Here is a 20803-nt window from a genome sequence, read left to right as displayed (position 1 = left end):
CTAAAGCTAGTGTGTGTGTGCGTGTGTGTGTGTGTGTGAGAGAGAGAGTGAGAGAGAGAGAGACAGACACACACACAGGTCTGTTTCACTATGCCTGACTGACTGCAGAGTTTTAAAGAAACAGTACACACAGCTGCCAAACAATTCCAGCTGCAATTGTTTTCAATTAACATCTCTCTTAACTCTCCCACACAGAATGTTCCAGAGCACAAAAAGTGTGGCAACCATACCCAAGTCACCACAGCTCTTAAAGTTCCATGCACCGCTAAGCGCACACACTATCTATAGCTCACAGTACTGTGTGGAGAGGAAGGTAGTGAGCAGGGGGCTTTGCTCAGATGGGTGTGCAAGTAGGCCCATCAGGGACAGAAATGGCAGGGTGTGGTATCCTCTCCACAGCATTCCACATAGCGTGCACACACTGATCCAACACACTTCCTGTGGTAAAGTGGTCATCCAGGGGTTAACTGGGCTACACAGAATATTATGGGTTGAAGCCATGCTCTCGCTTCTCCTTACCTCCTGTTGAGTTAGTTGTTGTTCTCCCCTGGTTGTGATACCATGAAATAAAGCAGCAAGTTCCCTGCCAGCAGTCCTGTAGGTAGACTGATTTTTGTTGCATTGAGCAGGTCCCTTTACAAAACTTGTCACTCTGGTTTTGTACCATGTTGAATAAGGATGTGTGGTTTGAGTATAGCAAAGGGTGGATCTTCTTATATCTGTTGGGTGTTCCACTCACTCCTGGTGCGCCTCCTTGTGGGGGGCGGGCAGGGAGTCTTGGAATTAGCTCTTGCCCTATCTGGTTCCCTCTTCCACTGTTGCTTGCACCGTGGCCCCTCTCTCTCAGTGACGTGGGGTACTCCCTTTTTGTGACTCAGTCTTCCATCCAGGTCACTATATAGTCTCCCCTTCCCAGAGTAACAAAGCCCAACTGGACAAGCTGCCCATATGTCATCTCAGGCAGTCTTCTGTTCCAGCTCCAGGTCCTCTGCTACTTTGCCAATAGCTGGTAGGGGAACCTGGGCCCACCTGCTACTCTGGGTTTCAGCCAAGGGTGCCTATGATTAGCCACCTAGGTCTGCTCAGACTCCGACCCTGTTGCTGTTTCCCTGGGCTCCTTCCTACCCTGCCTCTCTATCTGCTTACCTATCTCTGGGTTTGCTACTGGAGCTTTCTCTGCTTCTCATAGCTACCTCACCCTCTTGGTCTTTTATTAAGACTCCCTAGTTTAGGGTAGGACCCCAGGATTTACTCTCCCCCTGGTTAGCCTCCTTGTCTGTGGTCAACTCCTTTCCCTCTAGGGAATGACTGCAGACCTCTTCCCTGCAGCCCCTTCCTGCTCGCACTTCCTGGCTTTATACTTCTAGCCCAGCTCCTCCCCCAGCTGGGCTTCAACTGCCATTAGGTCCTATCAATACCTGGTGCCCCTCCAGGTACTGCATATTAGCTTATTTGGCCCCCTGTGGCCCACTTTAACCCTGTCAGGTGAACCTCCCATCATACTGCTTTTGGTGCCCAACTGTGGGTGTGAAAGAAATCATTTCTCCCAAAAGTTACTATTGCATGTGTACAGGAATAACTGGGCATGCACATGTGAAGTAGCTGATGGCACACAGCATAGGGAACAGTGCTGCCACCTGCTCAGTTGCATTTCTTTGCCTTGTGGAATTCCTCTCACATTCTGGACTCGGGTTGCCACCTCTGAGGTACAAAAAACCAGGACCTCCAGGATGATCCTGGGCCTATAAAACTGGACAGCTGGCAATGTGTACTGAGCACCATTACAGATTTCCCAAGACAGATACCTCAAAAGAGGGATGATCCTGGGAAAACATAGACAGGTGGCTACCATATTTCAGACAGCAGAGGATCAGGTTCTTTTCAGTTCTGCACAAACAGTTCTGTGCCTACGTGCTTTATATATCCTGGTTCTGACGCACTAAGCTTTCAATTGGAATTCATTTCCATTCGTCTGTTCTTGCTGATGTTCAAAGTATAAATTAATCAAGGTGATTTCCACCGCCACCAGCCTGCCAAGCTGCAGTGAGTTTTCATTGCTTGGCTAATTTTAACAAAATAAAATAAATACAGATCATTGATGCCCCAAGGTGTTAAGTCTACCTAAAAAATTACTTTGTTTGCTTGGACGCTTTGTTGCAATTTTTAAAGGTATTTAGAAATGGCAATATAAGATACTCGAATAACTCTAGACTCCTGTTGGCTTTTGGATGCAACTAGCTATTTTGGGACTCCTGGGTTCTATTCCCAGCGATATCCCTTACTTTGGGTTTGACCTTTGGTAAATCTGGTTACTTATTTGTGGCTCAGTTTATCCACCTGTAAAATGGGGATCATAATATTTGCCTACCCAAAGCTTCTGAGACTACATGGTAACATATATATATTAGTCTTCATGGAAGGCAATGACTTGGCAACCTTGGGTAATAAAGGCCTAGTTATGCATAGGATAGCTGCAGCAATACAACTGCCCACCCACTGCCTCATTAACTGTGACCTTTTGAATAGTCTGTGTCTTAAGTCACCAGGGTAAGAGGGAAGTTCTTATTTCCTGTCTATTTAAACTGAGGTGCCTCTGCTGAGACTGCAAACATGGGTGCTAATAGTGCTGAAGGTTTTGTGATATAGATATTTGCCCAGTATCATGTGAATTTCAACCACCAATTCATTTTGCAGATTAGTCCTCATACTATAACCACACTGGGGCACTACCAGCGTGAGCTGCCTTTGAACCAGTAGGCTAGGTGAAAGGCTCTGTGGTCTGACCCTGCACCATGAAAGTTAATGGAATCTCTGCCATTGACTTCAATGGCCATAGCATCAGGCTACTAAATGCGGTTACCTGAGTCTTACAGACCTCATGAAGCTTTGAGACCCACAAAAAGCATTAGACTGTGCATATGGTGGTTTATTTGAGGTAAAATTCAGCAGAGGCTATGTCCCTCTTCCTGCAATTAGCAGCAGGGTCCTTTAACTTGGGTCTCATGATTTATTTGAAAAGCTGCCTTCTGGTGTCAGCCACTTTGTATACACTATAGACTTGGAGGATGAAGGCCTCCACCCTGTCTGTTTAGATGTGTCCTTATTTGTAACTCTTTAATTACATAATGGATGTAATGCAAGGACTAAAGGGGAACAGTCCCTTAGCTTGCTGCCCTGAAGTAAACCAAACTGATGGCCTCAGTCTAACAACATTGTGGCCTCCCATCATGACAGGATGGCTATTGTAGCTGTACAATACATTGCCATACCTGCATATATTCTTGCATTCACACACACACACACACACACACACACACACACACACACACACACACACACACGAAGTGGGTATTCACCCACGAAAGCTTATGCTCCAATACATCTGTTAGTCTTAAAGGTGCCACAGGACTCTCTGTTGCTTTTTACACACACACACACACACACACACACACACACACACACACACACACACACACACACACACACACACACACACACACCATAAAAGAGTGTTGCAGTAACATAAAACTATTTGTTCCATAAGCCACTAAACATTATTCAGACCCAGAGGAAATAAAAGACGTATTCCTTGCTTGCAATTTCAGATCAAAATATAAGCAATGGCCTGAAAAGGAAAACAGCCCCCCCCCTCCCTTTTGTGTGATCTGAGGCGAGTTATTAAGACCAATGTTTTCAAACTTGGATGCCTAAAGATAGGCACTTTAATCCAAATGTAGGCAGCTAAATAAAGTTGGGCCTGCTTTTCAGAGTTGCTGAGCACCCGTTGATCTCTGCTGGAGCTGTGAGTACTAAGCACTTATGAAAATTGGGCCCAATGTATCTAAAGTGCGGCACCTGAAAATAGACACACCAAAAATTAGAGGCCATTATGGTAAGTGTGGGCCTACATATTTGTTCTCTCTCTATATAAAAGAATAAAACCAATTTTTCTGACACTTTATGCTAAAATGCAGATTAACTGATTTGCACCAGTTTTGGAAACCAAACAACACATGCAAGGTGACACCATGTGCCAGATTTCAGCTCAGTGAGATTTCAAATGGCCACGATACAAAGTCCTGCAAATTGGTATGAATAATGGAAAGACTGAGTGCTGGAAATGAATCACAGAATTACAGAATCAGAGGCACTAGATGAGTAAACAGCCTATGAGATCATCCCTTTCTTCTCCCAGGCAGGACAAGATTGTTCCCTACAGTACATTTCTGAGTGCTTTCTCTAGGCTAGCTGCAAATGCAACACTATAATATCTGGGGGTTGGAGTACTGTATTGTACCTTCCAGTAGATGAACTCTTTGAACGGAGGAGTGGAATTCAATCTCTCTTCGAATGCCACCCTGCTTCCTTTTAGTCTTCCAGATCAAACTCAAGCTCCTCATCTTCATAGATTCTAGGATTCTAGTCTGATCTCCTGTATAATACAGGCCATAGAACCAATTCTTCACCTTTAAGGCCCTGACATCTTACCCCCTGCCTACCTCTTCCCATCTCTATTTGCTCTGAGTTGCCTCTTCTGCTCATGCTAACAGCAGCACCCTTCTTCCCCCTTCTCCCACTCTCATTGCTGAGCTGTTCATCTATGTATTTATTATACTGCATACATCACCAGAGTATTTAAGTGCTGACCAAAGTAATCATAGGTACAAGTGGCTAGGTTTCAGGCATCTTCCTTGGTTACTCTCCATTCTCTCCTGGGCATGGGTTAGTTTGTGTGTGTGTTTTTTATTCTCCCTTATCTGCCTCATATTCAGTAGGCTGGAATTATCGGAAGGGTGACTAATATTGTGAAGATGGATCTTGCATTTATTCCTGACGCTGGTGATATTTTTGGGTGTTTGTCTTTTCTGGGAAGGCGTTCTACAGCTGCAGACCTGCTGCCAAGAAGGTCCCCATCAGGGCCGGCTCTATGTTTTTTGCTGCCCCAAGCACAGCAGTCAGGCGGTCTTCGGCGGCACGCCTGTGGGCGGTCCGCGGTCACGTGGATTCAGCGGCGTTTCTGCAGGTGATCTGCCAGTCCCGCGGCTTCAGCAGACCCACCGCTGACTTGCAGGCACGCCGCCAAAGGCTGCCTGACTGCCGCCCTCACGGCAACTGGCACGCCGCCCTCCATGGTGTGCCGCCTCAGGCACGCGCTTGCTGTGCTGGTGCCTGGAGCCGCCCCTGGTCCCCATCACCCCAAAGCCTCCCTTATTCATTGGACAGTTCCACAGGACTAGATGAATGTGTGTGTGTGTGTGTGTGTGTGTGTGTGTCACATTCTGGGGTAAAATCCAGACCAGTGAGGGGTTGTGTCACTGCCTGCCCTGCAACTTTGGGTGCCTCACAATCATAGGGGCCAATGTTTTGATTCCTGGGGAGTGCTCGACCCCCACTCTGCCCCAGGCCCCACTCCCTCTCTATCCCTTCCTCCAAACCCCCACCCTGCCTCTTCCCACCCCTGTTCCGCCCCCTCCCGCGCCTCTTCCCAGCTCCCTCCTCCCCCTCCCTGCAGCGCCTCCTGCTGCTCGTGGTGGGTGGGAGGCTCTGGGAGGGAAGGGTAGGTGCTGATCGGCGGGGCCGCTGAAGGGTGCTCAGCACCCACCATTTTTTTCCCGGGGGTGCTCCAGCCTTCAAACACCCATGGAGTCGGCGCCTATGCTCACAATGCTTTGCTATTATAGCTCCCAACCTGGGAGCAAACAGCCTGCAGGTCACACCTTGAGTGTCTGTGTATAGCTACAGCCCTGGTCTAGCAACTCGGATCCCAGCAGCCTGTCAGCAACACACCAGCCACACTCTGGCTTCCAACAGCCTTGGTTACTACCTGTAGGTGATCCCAACACTCCCAGTCCCAATTCCCCCCTCACCCCCAACATGTGTTCTGCACTGTCCAGCCCTCTCGTGGGCAGTTCAGATAGTAGAGGTCCATTGCCCCGTAAGGACTCAATAGTCAACACTTCATTTGTCTTCTTAGTTGAGAGAGAGCGAGAGAGCGAGCACGGGGTGTCAAATAACAAAGTACTGATTTGTTCTGTTTGTTTTGTTATATTTTTCTCCATCTTGCAAGTGTTTCACTATTTCCTTTCGGAGATTCATCTGTACTGCAAAAGGCAGACTCAGCATGTTGGCCTTCCTGAAGTCAGCAGCAAATCTACTCAGCTCCTAAACATGGAACAAGAAGGCTGCATGTTCTGAGACCTAAATAAGCATATGCAGGCTGGCTCCCTTTATGGCTGTTTTCAAGAGAATTATTTTGGGTGCTAGACAAAGCAACAACCATATTGCTAGCGACACTGACATTAGAAAAAGTTTTGTCTCTCAGTCACACCATATCTGCAGACAACTGTAGAAACCGTGCTGTCCTTTCTCCATTTTGTAGGTGGATAAACTGATATTTGTTGACCAATTCATGAGTGGTCTTCAAAGGACTGTTTGAAGGTGTATACTGCACAACTGGGGTGCATATTACTATGGTGGCAGTGTTATCTGGTAATTAGAACAGGGGACTGAGAGTCAGGATTCTTAGCATCTATTCCTGTTTTGTCACTGACATACTGTGACTTAACTTCAGTGACTCAGTTTCCCTACCTGTAAAATGGGAATATTATCTAATCACAGCTGTATTGTGAGACTTAATGTGAGACTGATCCTTGGATGGAGGAATCTGTAAATAAGCACAGAATATTATCTTGAATTTCATTGTCTTATATTAGATTTTTGAAAATGAAGTCCTTCCATATTCCATGTTAGTGCAGCCACCTATTTATGTTCCAGCCTATGGATCAGAGGATTATTTTAACTGAATATCTTTGTGGCACATTTTCTGTTGTGTAACATAGTAACTGCTACTTATTAAAGAATGCTAGTCACTGAAGGTCAAGTATGCCAATATTTAACATACTGCAGGGAATTAAACATAGTTCATCAATGCCCTTAAATACTCTTGTAAAATAAGAGACTTTCTGCGGCTTATACTTTACGGATGGGACCTGTTTACTGGATTAAAAAAAATCAATAAGGCAGGAAACTTGCTTAAACAAATGTAGTAGCAAATACATAGGGTGTATGTACAAAAGTTCCACGAGCACAGGTCTCTGTGAGCAATGAGAAGAGATGGATAACAAATGAATTTGCTTTGTATTTGTGATAATATTCCCATGGAATGATGATCAACGTTAGGAAGACAAAGTATGATAGTAAGTAAACATAACGCACAAGGTAGGCAACACCTATACCTTGATGGTCAAGTGGCGAAACAAGTGTTTAATTTCCTTTGTTTAGGGAGCCTAATAACGTGAGATGGAAGATGCAATGAAGAAATGAAGAGAGGACACAGTTTGCACAAACTACATTTGACAATTTTCAAATACTCTTGTTTTGTGCAGTCCTAACTTTTGCCCTCAACAGTAGATTGCTGTAGTGCAATATATGGTCAACCCTCCCGTATGGACGTGAGAGCCGGATGCTTAAAAAGGACACAGAGAAAACTCAGTGTTTGAGTTTTGGTGTTACAGAAGAATGCTAAAAGTTAGCTGGCTAACCAAAGGTGTTGATGGTGATGAGAAAGACGAATTTAAAAAGAGCACAATTACCTGTGAGCATAGGGAACGAATAACATCTTTCTGCAGATGCATTGCTTGCTGATCACACAGTGACTTGCTTCCAGTACTCATCCTATCAGGCCATATTGCAGACAAACCAGGAAGTTGAAGAAAGACAGCCAGCCAGTTTGCAGTTCAGACAGGTTCCTGTTGCTGTCTTAAGTAGGACCAGTGGGCCAGTCAGCTGCTCTGGGACTTTGCAAATGGCACATATGGGCCAGAGCCTCAAACTGGGGCTGTGCGTCATGGGTCCTGAGTCAGCAGCTGTCAGCAGGCTGCCAAGTGGAGGGTTGAAGCGTGGCTGCTCCTGTGGACCCACATTTGAGGCCGGTGGGCTATGACATCTAGAGATTAATTTGGGGCACCCCAGTTTGAGAATATTGGCCTTTGCTGTCTCTTTCATCCCATGCTCTGCCCATTCTAATCCCTGCAGGGCAAACCACCCATAGCTGCAATACTGTAAAAACAAGAAACGAATGTAGAATCTACAGACCCCACCCAGCCCACGCTTTCCTTAGGTACCTGTGCAGTGTGCCTTGTGCAGCTGCAGCCAAGGTGCAGGAAATAAAAAGCCATGAAAGCAGATACAGAGAACAAATCCGCAATGACCCAAGGTGCGGTAGACGTAACCACTCTGGGGAAGAGGCATCCTTTGAGCTTGCCCTACTGTGTTGGTGCAGCCAATTGACAGGAAGGGAGGATGAAGCCGGAGGAGCCCTGCTTTCCCCAGCACTACCATTTGTGGCTGGTACCTTGCCTGCCTGCTAAGCCTGATGTCCTCTGGAAAAATGGCTGGATTGACCAATAGCAACACTCCTAACAAAGAGGGCTGCCATTGGTCAGTGGCTGCTATAGCCCAACCATTAGGGTGGCCTTGGACTTCTGGCCCCGCCCCTAATCCAGTACCAGCTATCATGGCCAGAGCCTTCTCCAGGTGAATGCTGAAGGTAGGTATGTAAAGAGGCAAGAGATTATATGGGCCCATGTGTTACTGAGTAAGGGGCATGCTCTTTCCTCATTGAGTGTGCATCCTGAGCAGGACATAACTTTCTACTGCTATCTAGCAAATAGTTCCACATGACAGAATTCCTTTCATCATTTCCCACCTAAAATAATCTAAGAAATTCCATACAAATAACTACTTTAAAAAGAATGTTAAGGCTGCAAACTGGAGGACTGGAATGTCAGGAAATGTTATCAAGGGCGAAACTGGAAAGATTTTAAAGGTGGCAACTGTATTTGTTTAAAAATACCCCCAATGTAATCTTACTGTTGGCAGCCTCAGAAAAAGCAGAGATGGCGGGAGAGGGATTAGAATGAAGGTTACAGTGTAAAACTGCACTTTAGGGAGGCCTGATCCTATTTCCTCTGAATTAAATAGCAAAAGTCCAATAGGACTTTAACAGCAGCAGGACTGAGCCGAATATCAGTTCCGCTGCAGCGTACCACTTTAACCTGTCAAGCTGTTGCACCTCACGATCACAAACTCAGCGTGACTGGGACCATACTTGGATGGGAGATCTCGATGCTGCAGAAAGTGGTGTTAGTGACTAAGGGCCTGATCTAAAGTCCATTGACATCTGGAAGGCTGCCATTGATTGGGCTTTGGATCAGGCTGTGAATGGAATTAGTAGTGTCTTTGTAATCCTATCAAACATATCCTTCTGAAAAGATAATTGTGAGCCAAATCATTCTAACACATCGACTCATTGCTGCTTCACCTTTCGCGCCCCCACACGCGTGGCAATTCCGAAGTATAGAGCAAATCTCCTTTCCCTTAGACTTGCAAACACTCTGCTTTTTTCACTGGCTGTGAGTCCTTTGGGGGAAGGGCTGTCTCCTAGGGCTTTTTTACACACAAAATTGTACTTCTTTAACTATACTGGTATGGTTACAGCTGTACAACCCTGCTAGCATGGACACAGTTATACTAGTATAAAGGTGTCAAGTATCAGAGGGGGTAGCCGTGTTAGTCTGGATCTGTCAAAAGCAACAAAAAGTCCTGTGGCACCGTAAAGACTAACAGATGTATTGGAGCATAAACTTTCGTGGGTGAATGCCCACTTCGTCAGACCCACGAAAGCTTATGCTCCAATACATCTGTTAGTCTTTAAGGTGCCACAGGACTCTTTGTTGCTTTTTAGTATAAAGGTGCTTATCACAACATGGCTATTGACATAAGGGAAGGGGAATAAGCAATATCCTTATAAGGCACCTTTCCATGGATACTTCTGCACCCATAGTATGCATTGTACTACTTTAACTAAAGCTGCATGAAAACTGTCATTTCTGTTCCATGGGAAATGCCAGCATTCAGCATTTGCTTTTGTTTCAAATAAGGGGGGAAATGAAATATCAAATATTTCTCTGGAATGAAAAGTTCCAAAAAAATCTCCATTTTGGAAATGGTGAAATGTTTTTGTCTTGGCATTTTTGATGGAAGTGAAACAGTTTGATATTCCAGAATCAAAACATTTGGGTTTGTTGAATTGACCCAAAACATTTAATTTTGAGTCAGTCCAACGTTAAGCTGCATTTCCCTAATGTGCTGCATTGCTTCACTGGAGTTGCAATTTGGGTGCCTGATGACCCCATTGTCACCTATGCGCTGAGCTCCCTGGCTGAAATATACCTCCCGGGATGCACCTGTGGTTGTGGAATCACATGACTCTAGATTTAATTGTTTTAATAGTAAATCTCACCTCCAACCGAAATAGTTAAACAATTACAAAATCTGGGTAGACCAGGTCTCACTATGTGTGTTTAGTGCTATGCAGCCCTGATTGTTATTGAGGCTTTAGGTATCACTGTTAAAGTAACACTGGACCTGGATCTATACCCTGTGTCCAAATCTCTCTGAATCCCCAGGGAATTCAGGTCCAGAGGTGAATTTGACAACTTCAGGCCCATAACTCTTGCATGTGTTCAGACATAGACATTTTTTCTATTTTTGTTGATCTCATGAGAAAAGTTCCCCTCTAGGACAGGCTACAGCTTTTGACTAAGGAAGATCTGACTCTTAGCTTCCAAGACTCTAACAAAGATCTGCATGTATAAAATGCCACAGGGTGTTTGCACAGAGAATTGCCTGCATGTTCCCAGTTGGGTCACCATATCCCATGTCTCTGATTCCATTGAGGTGTATTTCAGGGGTCCTAGTGTGAAATACTGGCCTCACTGAAGTTAATGGCAAAATCCCCAGGGACTTCAATGGGGTCAGCCTTTCACCTCTAACTTCTGTAGGGTATCGAAACAAATTTATTCAAGTGACACTCATAAGGGGCATCATGAAGTATCTTAAAGTCTATTTTTCATGAGAACTTCTCACCTCATGGTGGATCACTCACAAAGGGCCTGATCTGGCTTCTGTGTCATCTTGGTAATTGGTGTTCTGTGACTGCTGCTTATTATCCATTGCTGCTGTGTATGATCATTTCACTGCTACTTTGTCTTCCTCTGTTTGCTGTGTCTACCTATTGTGTCTCATCATGCTACAATTGTAAGCTCTTCAAGGCATTTTCTTTCTTATATGTATGGATAGTATTTAACCCAATCAGTCACTGCAATATAAATAAGAATATAACTAAATAGGGAACTTTTGCCAGTGACATCAGTGGAAACACTATAAGGCCTGAAGACAGAAATTAAAGGGCAACAAGAAACTAGGAAGAATCTGTTTTGCTGTTTATGTGCTCACTTGGCCCACGTGGGAGAGAGTATAAGGACCACATAGCAAAGCAAGAATATCTCTATGGTGATGAAGCACCATTGTCTCTCATTCTTTATTTTTGTAAAGTAAGTATTTTGCAAATACTTCATACTATCCCTGTAAAGGAAACGCCCCATCTATGTAGTTTTTCCACTATGTGCCTATAACCCATTCTGAAGAGGAGTTAGAACTTTTATCTGCTGAAGAGACACTACTGGCTTGAACATGCTTGGTTGGGTGCCTTATGATATCCACAAACTAGAGATGGGCATGAACTGAAGTCAATGAAATGATATGTGTGCAATCAGAATCAGGCACCATCTCTCCAAAACCTCACATTCAAACATCCCAGAACATAGGGGTTTGACGTTCAGAACCAAATTTGAACTTTGCTACAGTGTGGGATATTCAGATTCGGAGACACAGAAGGTTGTAGCTGCAAACTTGGATGCAGGGATCTGACGCATGTCCATCTCTACTGAACATAGTATTGCATCGGTATTGTTATCAGTGAGAGTCTTCTGTGGCCTAGTACCTCATGCAATTTTAGGGATTGCTCATGCGCCATTGGAGTTTTGCCACTGGTTATGATGGGCGCCTGATTGAGACTTCAGTTAATAATCAGTTGCAGGTCAGGCATGGGTTGCTGAGGGAAAAGTAGCTGACCTACTGACTTGACAGTAATTATATCTTGTGTTTGTTGTGAGCTTAGGTTGTGCAAGGTCACTTATGAAATCTGCTTTATGTGCATACCAAAAGCAGTAAAGCCCACTGTCAGCCCTTTGCTATTAAGGGAGGCTTATTACTGTAACTTCCTCTCTGGCCCCGAAGCATCTCACTTCACCCCCTATCTCCGAAAAGCTGCTGACAAAGATCTCTTTCTCTTCCACCACTCAGACCAAGTCAGTTCCCTGAGTTCTTTCACTGGAACTTTTCCCCACGCCATCTGCATCAACCGCAAGCTGCTCTTCCTTCTCACACCCAAGGCTTTATGCCATATTGCCCGACTGCCCTTGCCCGCATCTCAGCCCTTATTTACACTGCTGCCCCCTTCTGTTGTGTCTATGCACCTTCCTAACCGCCCAGTTTCTATCCTCCTCTCACTACTATCTTCATCCCTGGATCCAATGCATTCTCCAGGGCTGCCCGGGGGGGGGGGCAATTTGCCCCAGGCCCCGGGCCCCACAGGGGCCCTGGGAGCCCTGGCCCGATGGTGGTCCAGGTCTTCGGCAGCATTTCGGTGGCGGGGGGCCCTTCAGTGCTGCCGAAGACGCGGAGCAACTGAAGGACCTCCCACCGCCGAAATGCTGCCGAAGACCTGGACCGCCGCCGGGTGAGTACAAGCGCCGCAGCTCCCCTGCTTTGCCCCAGGCCCCCTGAATCCTCTGGGCAGCCCTGGCATTCTCTGTACTTGGAGATCCTGCCACACCCTTGTATCTGAGTTGACTACATTTTCTTCATTCAAATCCTTCCTTAAAATTCACTTCTTCTAGGAAGCCTGATCCTCCAGTGAAGGAGTGCATAACATAGCACTTGCATCTTTAATGAGATATTTGCCTCTTTGAAATTGGACCATTGTCTGCTGTGTTAAGGATCCCGTGCCTAACTGAGTTTAGTCTATGACACTACCACTTTTTTTCCAAAGTGTAGTTCAATTCCATTATTTTTCAGTATTAAAAGACACTTATGATTATAGAAGTGAAGCCAAAAAAAAAAAAAAAAAACCTGGTGACCTTAGAATACTGTTTTATCCTGCAAGTTTGATAGTGACTTGTGCAGGCCAGATTTATGAATTTCCCCTTGCAACGATCAAATATTTCAGCAGATTTGTGAGCAGTGCAAGAATTTGAATAGTGGGACTCTGAAACAGAAGTGATTTTGGGGATTTTGACTATGGGTTTGTAGTGGGGTGGTTACCCCGCTCCTGCCCTGAAGGGCTTAAAACAGCCCTGGGGGAAGGTTGTGGCAAGGAAGCAGCTGCAGCTGGGCCACACCCCAATCAGGCCTCAGCTGGCCCTATATAAAAAGGCTGTGAGGCAGAGGCTAAACAGTCTCTTTCTGCCTTCAGAGAGAGAAGGGCCTGGCTGCAGTGAGTGAGTGAGTGAGTGAGTGAGTGAGTGAGTGAGTGAGTGAGTGAGTGAGTGAGACAGACAGACAGACAGACAGACAGACAGACAGAGTACCTGAGTGGAGCAAGGCTGGGGACAGGCTGAGGAGCTGGGGTGCTCCAGCCTGGAAAGCCCCAGGCTGTGGTCTAGTAGGAGGCCAAGGAGTACTGGGGGTTGCAGAGGGCAGCCCAGGGGTAGGCCAAGGCAGCAGATCCAAACCCACCCTTGCCTGTGATGAGTGGCTGATACTGCAGTCTGCTCCAGGGAGTGGGGGCTAGTTGGTGACTGGCAGTGGCCTTATTCTGAGGTGAGGTAGGGATAGTGGGTGGGGGTTCCCTGGGGAGGGGAGACCCTAGTACTGAGGGGTGTACTGCCAGGGGACAGCACCCCAGATAAAAGGGCACTGGGGTCTGGGAGGGACATGAGGGACTGGAGGACAGGCGGACCACTGGCCTGCAGGGGGTGCTCCAATGCTGAAATGAGCTAATTCCCGGAGATGACCAGTGGGAGGCGCCACAGGGGTGAGTCTGCTCCTCTACAGGGTTCTTTTTCTCTTAGCTCTCCAAAAATGCAGTGCCCCTGAACTTAAGGTTCATGTGATCGCAAAAGAGATTGCTAGGTCCAACAGAGAAACAACCGGTGGTTATATGCTGTTATACATTCATGATATTGCCTGTCATAGGTGTTCTAATAAGACAAATTCTGCTCTTGGTTATGCAGATATAGTTCCCTAGAAACTTTCCAGAAGCTGAAGTGCTGGAGTTTGATCAAACTTGAAAACATGCCGTGAAGCTTGTGGGAAGGATACTATAGAACCACAAGAATCAAAATGAAATAAAAGGGTAACACGAATACCTGAGAAGTGAAACCACCAAGTTTCCTATGAGTAATAATTAATCAAGATAAGTGTAATGGTCTTCATCATATATTGGGGTGTGTGTTAGGCAGTATCTCCACCTGTCTGTTAATCTAGGTTTTCATTAAAAGTCACCCATCACCATGATATCTAAATTTGTTCCATCCTGTACATATCCTGCTGTGTCTGGGTCTTGTGGCTCATGTGGCAAGTAAGTCACGCTGCTGGAAGGGAAATCCCATCTGTCTGTTTTTAACTCTGAATTTGTCTACTCTTCTGAGTCTGTGCAATGGCAATGGAATCTAAAGAGGAAAATATTTTGATCAATGACTCTGTTCTTGTTGGAGAACTGAGTTGCTAGCATTGGCAAGTATGTTACGATTGCTGTCCGTATGACATGATTTGACATGTGCCCTGTGAGGGGGATAAAAATCTACCCCAGAAGTGGCTGCAATTTCAGTGGTGGTACAGGGGTAAGGTTAGGCTGAAAGGGGCTGTAAAGACAGGTAAAAAAGTAAAGTATTAGCATTTATTACCATATAGTTCATGATTATGCCATGGAAGTGTCACAGGGTGCGAGGGCCTTTTAAGGGGAGTTTGGTTCTCTCCCACTTGTACCTGGTTACATGCTTCCCTCAGGTGATGGGGTTGGGTCAGGTGACTAGGCCTTGTGGGCTGTCTATAAGATGGAATCTGCTACTGCAGAAGTTGCAGGAGGGAGACCTGGGGCTAGGGAAGGGCTCTCTGGAGTGGCCTGGCAGAGATCTGGGGAGCTAACAAAGTTGGGGCCAGATGCCCTGATACAAAGGTAAAGAGGAGAGACACCAGTAGAGAGGCAACTGTAGGGGATACAAAGGTGATCCAGAGTTGGAGAGGATGGGGAAAGAAGCTCCCCTTACTATCTAAGGGGCAGGGCAGGAACAAAATTGTGAGAGAGAGAGAGAATGAGGAGACCAGGCGGTGCATAAGGCACTGAAGGGCTGGGAGACTTTAGTTTAGAGTGAAACTGTCATTTTATGTTGATATACTGGACCTGTAGTGGGGGTGTTTCTCTGACAGGGGCCTGGTGCAGTTCTTGGGAAGCCCAAGTGGCAGCAGCAGTGGGGACCAATACCAGATGAGACGACACTCCCCTACAGCAAGGAATGTTGGCATCGTGATTTAACAGAATCATAGAAGATTAGGGTTGGAAGAGATCTCAGGAGGTCATCTAGTCCAACCCCCTGCTCAAAGCAGGACCAACACCAATCAATTTCCTGAGACTTTAAACAAGTCCCACAGGAAATCTTTGGCAGAGCTGGGTGTTGAACCCATAACTTGTGAGATGCTGGTCTGTGTCTTAAAGTCCATCCTTCCTCTCCTGCAATGGGTGCAGTCCCAATCTTGAGGCACTTACAACCCAATAGACAAAGATGAAGAATAAAAAAACTGGCCCTGGCAGACCCTGAGTATGCTCTAGTGTAAAAATCCTGGTCCTCTTGGTGAGTGTTGAGCAATGCATCTTCTGTATTATGAAGTTAGAGTTAGACATCAGGACTCTCTTAAATGGAGCTCCATATCTGACCTCTCAGTCCTCACACTCAAAGGAAACCTGCACAACACCTTCAAAAGACAAGCTGGGGAATTTAAATTCATAACTCTGCTGGATACTAAAAACCAGGGACTTCAGAGACACTGGTTTTATGGCTCATTACAACAATTTGTAACATGCTAACACTGCCTGCTATCCCTTAATTGCCCACTTCATTTTAAGTGGTCTCCTACAGCTTGTGTGAACCCTGTATATTCAATCTGTCCCACCTGATATTTAGCTTGGACACTCTGGTTACCTTCTGACCAGCTCTGTGAAGCTTAACAGCTTGTCAGAAGTTGGTCCAATAAACAATATTACTTGATCCACCTTGTCTCTCAAAGGTGGTGGGGTTGTTTTTGTTAAATTTTCTAGTGTTTCCACTGAAACTGGAAAACAAAAAAGGTGTTCCCCTCTTTTTTCCTCCGCCTTTCAGTAACAGGGCATGTTTACCAGAAGCTGGGAATGGGTGACAGGGGGTGGATCACTTGATGATGACCTGTTCTGTTCATTACCTCTGGGGCACCTGGCATTGGCCACTGTTGGAAGACCGGATACTGGGCTAGATGAACCTTTGGTCTGACCCAGTATGGCTGCTGTTCTATTCTTATGGAAGAGAAAAAATCTCAAAACCAAACATTTTCAATACAAACTTTTATGAAAATTGTTTCTTTTCAAAAACCTGGAGAATGAAAATGACTGGTTTTGTCACTGCCCCAACCCCCAATATTTCAACCACCTCTACTTGAAAAGATCTGTGTAAACCAACAAAACCCAGTATGCGGTATTCATTCTGTAAATCCTTTTGCACACTCAGGTTATGGTGGTTCACTGTCTGCTAAATGAGCCTTAATGTCTCGCCCTGCTCTCTTTCTGAAGCGGCTGTCTGTGTTGCTGATCCTCATGTGATTCCAGTCTGTGGGGGCTGGCAGGATGAGGTCATTCTCATTCAGTTGTCTTTTATACTTTCTGGTACCATTTAAATGACAAGCACAGTCAGCAGCCATACAGTTATAACACAAATTGTATTTCTTTGTTCCAGGCTTTCACTGTCCCTTTAACTTACCTTCTTGTCGGGAATGCTGTTCAAAGGATGCAGTCTCCAGCTAGCTTACAGCCCAAGTGGGAACTGAGGGGCTGATTCATCAATGTGTAAAGGAGACACGGGCCAGGTATAAGCCATCCTTAAAGAATACCCCTGAAGCACGTGGCCTGTGGACCAGCTGCAGAGCAGGCTTCCCCAGCTTTGTGCTACCTCTGCTCTGCCCCCTGCACTAGGAAGGGCTACTGTAGAGGCTAGACGGGGAAGGGTAAATGGAAGGCAGGAGGGGATGTGACTATGGGACACAAGTGTGTGTGTGTGTGTGTGGGGGGGGTGCTAGCCTGTGCTATCAGGCTACACCAGCATAGTGGAGGTGGAAGCCAGCTCTATTCTGACTCTGCCTATGCAGAGATGAATCTAGCCCTTAGTAGTGTTGCTGCAGGTCTCTCACAGTCCTGAAGCCTGGTCTACTCTACAAAGTTAGGTTGCTGGATCGACCTAGTTGTGCATGTGTCTATACTCAAATTTGTCTTTGGCCAACATAAGTGCTCCATGATGGTGCTGAAGTAACTCCACCTCCCTGAATGGCGTTCAGCCATGGTCAACCTACTAAGGCCAACACAGTGCGAGTGACAGTGCGTGACCTGTGTTACCCCTAACAGTCCTCCAGCACCTGTCCCGCAATGCCCTATAGTCACTGCTCTGGTCACAACTCTGAACGCCACTGCCCAGGCTCACAGACTAGAAACCCCCCTGCCCCCACTCAAAACCCTCATGTATTTTTGAAATGCCTCTTCCCGATTGCCCAGCTTGGCGAGCACACCTAGCATCTCTTCCTTGTTGTGTGCAACTGCCCAGCTGACCATGGCAACTCCATGCACTAGACACGCTCCTGCCTGGAGCAGATGGGAGGTATTGGGTCTCCTGGGCCTGTGGGGAGAAGAGGCTGTGCAGGCCCAGCTAAGGATCAGTCATAGAAATGCAGACATCTACAAAAAGATTGCAGAGGGGATGCAGGTGAAGGGGTACAACAAGGATCCGCAGCAGTGACGCATGAAAGCAAAGGAACTGCAGCAGGCAAACCATAAGGCCAAGCTGGCCGACAATTAAGTGCTGAGCTGCAGGCCTGCTGCTTTTACAACTGAGCTGTATGCCATACTAGGTGGAGACCCCCACCAGCTCCCCACAGAGCACTGTGGCTACCTCCAATGAGCCCAAGACACAGACCCCTGCCATAGATGGGGCAGGGGCCATGTGGTGGGGATGTGCGGGGGGGAGTCCTGGTATGCCACAAGCCAGGATCTTTTTGAGACTGCACCAGAGTCTAACCAGTCCTGCCAGCAGCGCACGGATGAACCCAATAAAGGGGAAGGAACCTCAGGTCAGTGTGTACATTTTTTCCTTGCACTCTTTAAATGTAAAGATGGTGCCTGGCCCATCCCCAAATTAGCAGGACACAGGTGTCATTTTTTCATTGTTTCTCTCGTATGAGAAGAGGGAGTGGTACAACAAAGGGAGAGTGATCTGCTTTTCATTCCCTTGCAGGGTTAGGTGGTGGAAGGGCATGCCGAGCAGTTTGTTTGTGTACAGAGGGATGTGCCTTGTAACCTTCTGAGCGATCACAATGAAATGGTCCTGGAAATACTCTGCAATCCGCTCTGAAGGTTTCTAGGGGTGGCAGCCTTATTTTTTCCTCTGCACGAGGGCACTTTCCCATACCACTCCAAGATAACTTTGGCAGGCACCACTGCGGTACACAGGCTAGCAGCGTGCAGGCCCGGGTGCCTTTGGGAGTCCAGCAGCAGCTGTGTTCTCTGTGCCAAAGCTGAAGTGTCAACAAGTACGTCTTATATAAGACTTTTATGGGAATAAGGGAAGTGAGTCCTGAAACTTATTTCACTTTCTGCTGTGACTGTAAATAAAAGGATACATCTGTCTATTATAGCTGTAGCTGCTGCTGCTGTTGGAGCCTTGCAGGGTTTTCCCTCCACACCCGGGAAATGCCTGACCCTGATGAGGAGAAAGAGGACTAGGGAGGATAGATTCTGCAAGCCAGTGCTGCACTGGACCGTGCCTAGAGGGTGAATATGACAGACAGCATGGAGACGGAAAGAGCAGATAGGAGAGAGGCCCAGGTGACCCAGCGAATAGGAGTGGGAAATGCAATAGGACATAATGGGGTTTCTCAGTAAGCAAACACAAATGCTGCAGACTCTTGTGGCCCTACAGGCCAAATAATCACAGGCTCACCTCCCTTTGCAGTCACTGGAGAACTCAATTTTATCACCTCCCACCTGACGTTCCCCGTGGCATTTGGGGGCACATACCTACCCCTACCACTCCATTCAGGGGGACAGTAAGGATAACCACAGATTCACATGCATTGACCTCTGAGCGCAATGGTTGGTCTATGTGTATGCAAAATGGACAGGATATTTTCTACCTTTCCAAGTAAAGTTCTGGTCCATTCATTTCTTTTAGGAGTTTGTATTGTATATGTTTTTCACTGCACCTTATTTCCAAAAAACAGTGCAAAAAAATTCATTTTTATTATTTTACAAAATCTACTCCAGAATGCCTACAGCTGCTCCTAGACCATTACTGTAATAATTATAAATGTACAGCAAGCACTGCCTAATTCCGAATAGGACCACGTAGAGAACAATCCACCCATGCTGGGGCTGGGCATTAAAGTGCTCTTTTAAGGCCTCTCTGAGCCTCATAGCTCTATGCTGAACTCTTCAAATTCCATCTCTGCCCTCCACCCCAGGAGCAATTTTTCCTCCTGTGCCTCACACTTGTTATGCAGGATGCAACAGGCGGATATGACTATTGGGATATTTTTCTCACTGAGATCCATTCCTGTGAACACCGCCAGCATCCCTTCAATCTGCCAAAAGCACATTCAACTGTCATTCTGCACCTGTTGAGCTAGTAGTTGAATCTTTCCTTGGTGTTGTCAAGGAGCCAGTGAATGGCTTCATGAGCAGTTCCCCAGAATTACTACTGGCATTTCAATGTCACCGGTGGTAATCTGCCAGTCAGGAAAGAATGTCCCTGTTTGCAGCAGTCCTGTATTCTTAAAGATGTGAGCATCATGCATCTTCCCTAACCAGCCTGCACTGATTTTGGTGCTGTATCCCTGGTGATCCACCTGTGCTTGCATAACCATAGAAAAGTAGACCCTTCTGTTGCTGTTCTCTGTGGCAAGGAGGGCTGGTGCCAAAATAGGGATGTGAATGCCATCTATCACCCCACCACAGCTTGGAAACCTTATTTCTGCAATCTATGCACTGTGTCCTGCACGCAGTGCTGCAGAGCAGGAGATGACTAATTACTCTATGCACTTGCATGACAATGTCCCCCCATTGTGGATTTTCCAACTTCAAAATGATTGCCCATGGAACAGTAGCAAGCTTCCAGAGTAAGATTGCCACTGGCTTCTCAACTCTCAGTGCAGCTCTCATTCTGGTGTCCATGCGCTGGAGGGCTGGGGATAGCCCAGCACACAGATCCAGAAACGTGGCCGTTTGCATCCGAAAGTTGAGCAGCCAATGCTTGTTGTCCCAAACCCTCATTACGAGGTGATCCCACCAATCGGTGCTTGTTTCTTGGGCCCAGAAGTGGTGCTCCACTGTCTACAACTCACCATGCCCTCTGTTGTTGTGGTTCTTCTTGCTGCTCTGCAAATACCAGAGGATTGTTTGTCCTGAGTCTGCAACATTCAGGACAACAGTGCAGAGCTCTGTGGGCTCCATGATTCTCTCAGAGAGGGTGGACACTGAAAAGGGCCATGCAGGTTTATAGGATTTTTTTTAGAAAGGTGTAGAAATTATGGGATGGAGAAAGCTTCATGATGGGAACTTGAACTTTTACTCCCAGTCACCCCTGTGTGACTCATTTCTATCCCACCATTC

General features: G+C 46.4%; 1 long non-coding RNA gene across 2 annotated transcripts; it reads left to right on the top strand.

Annotated features, from left to right (window-relative positions):
• Positions 1–13378: 13378 nt before the first annotated feature.
• LOC135973029 (uncharacterized) lies at positions 13379–19795 on the top strand. 2 transcript variants are annotated; one of them, XR_010589730.1, is made up of 4 exons: positions 13379–13939; positions 16887–17016; positions 18432–18726; positions 18832–19795. It is a non-coding gene; the product is annotated as an uncharacterized LOC135973029 (long non-coding RNA). The 2 variants fall into 2 exon arrangements; XR_010589728.1 differs by having other exon boundaries at positions 18432–19794.
• The last annotated feature ends 1008 nt before the right edge of the window (positions 19796–20803 follow it).

Source organism: Chrysemys picta, chromosome 1 (assembly GCF_011386835.1).
Source record: "Chrysemys picta bellii isolate R12L10 chromosome 1, ASM1138683v2, whole genome shotgun sequence".
Lineage (NCBI taxonomy): Eukaryota > Metazoa > Chordata > Testudines > Emydidae > Chrysemys > Chrysemys picta.
The sequence above is the reverse complement of the archived record's forward strand: the minus strand, read 5'-3'. Positions and strand labels throughout refer to the sequence as shown.